Genomic DNA, 5,000 nt, shown 5'->3' with positions numbered 1-5,000 from the left:
AAAAAAAGAAGAAAAAGGAAAAAGACGATAGACAAGGAGAGAGAGAGAATAAAAAAAGAACTATATTCCCTAATACACAAAATGGAAAAAAAAGAATAAAAAGAAAAAGGAAAAAGACGATAGACAAGAACAGAAAATTAAAAAAAAACTATATTCCCCAATAAACAAAATGGAAAAAAAGAATTAAAAGAAAACGGAAAAAGACGATAGACAAGGAGAGAGAGAGAGAATAAAAAAAGAACTATATTCCCCAATACACAAAATGGAAAAAAATAAAATAAAAAGAAAAAGGAAAAAGACGATAGACAAGAAGAGAGAGAATAAAAAAAGAACTATATTCCCTAATACACAAATATTCCCCAATACACAAAATGGAAAAAAAGAAGAAAAAGGAAAAAGACGATAGACAAGGAGAGAGAGAGAATAAAAAAAGAACTATATTCCCCATCACACGACCTCCATCTCCCGCCGGGCCGCGTAACCGCCTCGGGCTGTGGACCCGTCGCGGAGGAATTCCGTTAAAATTAGTACCACTTTTTGGGACACGATGGAAAAAAAGGAAAAAAAGGGTGTATGAAATTTTTCTCTCTCGAATAATCACATTTTTTTTCTTTCTCTCTCTCTTGGAAGCTGTTTCTCTCCCTCTCTCGGAAAATTCTCTGTCTGTCTGTCTCCCTTTATCTCTCTCTCCCTCTCTCCCCCTTTATCTCTCTCTCTCTCTCTCTCTCTCTCTCTCTTCCTCTCTCTCTCTCTCTCTCTCTCTCTCTCTCTCTCTTTCTCTCTCTCGAAAACTGATATGAATGTAACATGCCGACATGAGTGCATGCGAGTCATATAAATACCAAATACATTCACACACACACCCACCCACAAACAAACCCCCTCCCCACACAAACACCCCTCCTCTCGCACACACCCACCTTCAACCCCCCCACTACCCCCACACACAAACACCCCCTCTCCCCTTACACATCCACCCACCCCCACCCCCACACACCCCACCCCCACAACCCCCCCACACCCACCCACACCCACACCCTCGCACCCAACTTTATATTCCCCCCGAACGCCCCTCCCACGACAAGGGAAATCCCATGAGAGTTGACTGAAATTGTCCGGAGGGAAATTCAGGGAAAAATTTCGGAGGACAAGACGAAGGCGAGGGAAGTAAAAAGGAGATAATTCATGGGGATGTGGAAGAGATAAGGGAGTGATGAGAAAGTGCTGATTACGAGGGATAGTGAGCTTATGGTGGTGATGGTGGTGGTGGTGATGATTGATGATGACGATGGTGGTGGTGGTGATAATAATAATGATGATAATGATGATGATGATGAGGAGGATGGTGGTGGTGGTGGTGGTGGTGGTGGTGGTGGTGATTGATGATGACGATGATGGTGGTGGTGATAATAATAATGATGACTACGATGATGATGGTAAGGTGATGGTGGTGATGATGATTGATGATACGATGATGATGTATTTACGGCATGATGATGATGATGATGATTTAATTGATGATGAGTATTTATTTATAGGAGTGAGGAGGTGGCAGGTGGTGGTGGTGGTGGTGGTGATTGATGATGGATGATGATGGTGGTGGTGATAATATAATAATAAGATGATAATGATGATGGATATGAGGGAGGAGGATGGTGGTGTGAGACAATACGCATAATGATTGATGATAATGATGATTTGGAGGCGTGTGAGGTAGGTGAGGATGGTGGTGGTGGTGGTGGTGGTGGTGATTGATGATGACGATGATGGTGTGTGGTGATAATAATAATGATGATAATGATGATGATGAGAGGAGGAGGATATGGTGGTGGTGCATGATTGATGATGGTGATTTTTGATGATGATTGATGATGACGATGATGGTGGTGGTGATAATAATAATGATGACGATGATGATGGTGGTGGTGATGGTGGTGGTGATGATGATGATGGTGATGATTGATGATGACGATGATGGTGATGATGGTGGTGGTGATAATAATAATGATGATAATGATGATGATGAGGAGGAGGATGGTGGTGGTGGTGGTGGTGGTGGTGGTGGTGATTGATGATGACGATGATGGTGGTGGTGATAATAATAATGATGATAATGATGATGATGAGGAGGAGGATGGTGGTGGTGATGATGATGATGGTGATGATTGATGATGACGATGATGGTGATGATGGTGGTGGTGATAATAATAATGATGATGATGATGATGAGGATGGTGGTGGTGATAATGATAACAGTAGTAGCAGCAGTAGTAGCAGTAGTAATAATAACAATAATAATTGCAATAGTAATCATTCCGATACCAACAAAAACAACAAGATAATCCTAATACCAACCACGACAACAACAACAACAACAACAACATAAACAACAAACCCAGCAGCCACAACAACAACAACAACAACAACAACAACAACAAACCCAGCAGCCCCAACAACGCCCCAACTCCGAAGCCACAGCAGTTCCGAAGTATCTATAACCGAAAGTCCGAAAACCCAGACTAAAAAAAAAGGAGCATCTGCCTGATTACGCTAATTAGTTAAGTTTCTCGTCACGTGACAGGAAGCGAACTGAACTTGGATCACAACTCAAGTTTGGGGCGTGGGTGGGGTGGGTGGGTGGGGTGGGTAGGTGGGTGGGGTGGGGTAGGGTGGGGTGGGGGGGTTGGGGGTGAGGGGAAAGGGGGGAGAAAGAGGGAGAAAGAGGGAGAAAGGGTGCGAGGGAAAGAGGGAGGGAAGGAGGGAGGGAGAGAGAGGAGAGGAGAGATAGATAGATAGATAGAGAGAGAGAATGAGAGAGAGAGTAGAGGGGGAGAGAGAGTAGAGATACATATGTTGTGAGAGAGAGAGAGAGAGAGAGAGAGAGAGAGAGAGAGAGATGTATGTATATACATATATACACAGATATATATACATAGAGAGAGAGAGAGAGAGAGAGAGAGAGAGAGAGAGAGACACTAGAGAGAGAAATATGTAGAGAGAAAGAGAGAGAGAGAGAGAGAGAGAGAGAGAGCTTAGAGAGAGAGAGAGAGAGAGAGAGAGAGAGAGAGAGAGAGAGAGAGAGAGAGAGAGAAAGAGAGAAAAAAGAGGGGGATTGAAAAAGACGCTCATTTGCATCCTCTCAAAAAAAAGACACTCAAAAAAAAAACTTCAACAAAAAAATCCCCCTAAAAGATCAAGCTGCAGATGACACGCCATTTGAAAAAAAATGCATAAAACAGAATATAATGAGCATGAGACGTGCTTCCAGATTCTCTATGAGGTGATGAGGACCACATGAGGAGCGCTGCCGAGGAAAAATGTGAAATGAGATGGAAATAACTTAGAAAACATGAGGGGAGGGAGGGGAAGGGGAGAGGAGGGAGGAGGGGAGGAAGGAGGGAGGAGGAGGAAGAGAAGGGAAGAGAAGGGAAGAGGAGGGAGGAGAAGGGAAAAGGAGGGAGGAGAAGGGGAGAGGAGGGAGGAGAAGGGAAGAGGAGGAGGGAAGAGGAGGGAGGAGAAGGGAAGAGGGGAGGGAAGAGGAGGGAAGAGGAGGGAGGAGGGGGAGAGAGAAGAGGAGGGGAAGAGGGGGAGGGAGGAGGAAGGTGGAAGAGGAGGGAGGAGAAGGGAAGAGGAGGGAGGAGCGGGAGGAAAGAGGTGAGAGGAGGAGGAGGAAGAGAAGGGAAGAGGAGAGGAGAGAGGAGGGGAGGGAAGAGGACGGAAGAGGAGAGAGGAGGAGAGGGAAGAAGGGAGGGAAGAGAAGGAAAGAGGAGAGAGGAGGGGGAGAGAAGAGGAGGGAAGAAGAAAGAAGAAGGAAAATTAGAAAAAAACACATTAGTGATGAAGAGAGACTAACTCTTATTGAGAAGCGAGAGCGTCCATTGTGTGCAAGAATGAAATTTGTGATGAGCTTGGCAATGTAAAGAGTAATGATGACATTGGTGATGACGGTGATGAAGATGCTGCTGTTGCTGCTGTTTCTGTTGATAATGATTGACACATAAAGATGATTGCAGAGCTGTTGCTAATAATAATAATGATAATAATAATAATAATAATAATAATAATAATAATAATAATAATAATAACAGTAATGATAATAATAATAATAATAATAATAATAATAATAATAATAATAATAATAACAATAATAATAATAATAATAATAATAATAATAATAATAATAATAATAATAATAATAACAACAACAACAACAATAATAATAACAGTAGCAAAAACAATAACTATAACAACAATAATAACAATCACCACCATCATCATCAATAATAATAACAACAGTAAATCAATAAAACAACAAACAGACAGCAAAGATTCGCAAGAAAAGTGAGCTCTATGTACCCCTTCCCTTCCTCTCTGCCTCCCCCCCCCCTGCCCCCTTGGAGAAACAGGGGCGCTTATCGACGAAAAAAAATAAAACAATAAAAAATAAATAAATAAATAAAAAATAAATAAATAAGTAAAATAAAAAATATATAAATAAATAAAACTTCATACTTCTCACAAAACAGGGGCGCTTATCGACGAAAAATAAAAAATAAAAATAAAATAAATAAATAAATAAATAAATAAATAAATAAAGTAAAAAATAAAATAAAATAAATAAACTTCTCACGGAAGAAAGAGAAGATAAAGATGGAGATGACGGTGATGATGACGAAGATGATAATGGTGATAATGGAGAGGAAGAAAGTCTTGAGGAGGAGGAGTAAGAGGAAGAGGAAGAAGAATGAAGAACGTGAAATATCATTTCTAAGGGATAACTGAGGAATATACAAAGATACAAAGATAAGAAAGAGAGAAAGAGAGAGAGAGCGAGAGAGAGAGAGAGAGAGAGAGAGAGAGAGAGAGAGAGAGAGAGAGAGAGAGAGAGAGAGAGAGAGAGAGAGAGAGAGAGAGAGAGAGAAAACGAAAGAAAAAGAGAAAGAAAGAGAGAGAGAGAGAGAGAGAGAGAGAGCGAGAAAACGAAAGAGAAAGAGAAAGAG

The sequence above is a fragment of the Penaeus vannamei genome, chromosome 34, assembly GCF_042767895.1.
Source record: "Penaeus vannamei isolate JL-2024 chromosome 34, ASM4276789v1, whole genome shotgun sequence".
In the NCBI taxonomy this organism is placed as follows: Eukaryota; Metazoa; Arthropoda; class Malacostraca; order Decapoda; family Penaeidae; genus Penaeus; species Penaeus vannamei.
The sequence above is the reverse complement of the archived record's forward strand: the minus strand, read 5'-3'. Positions refer to the sequence as shown.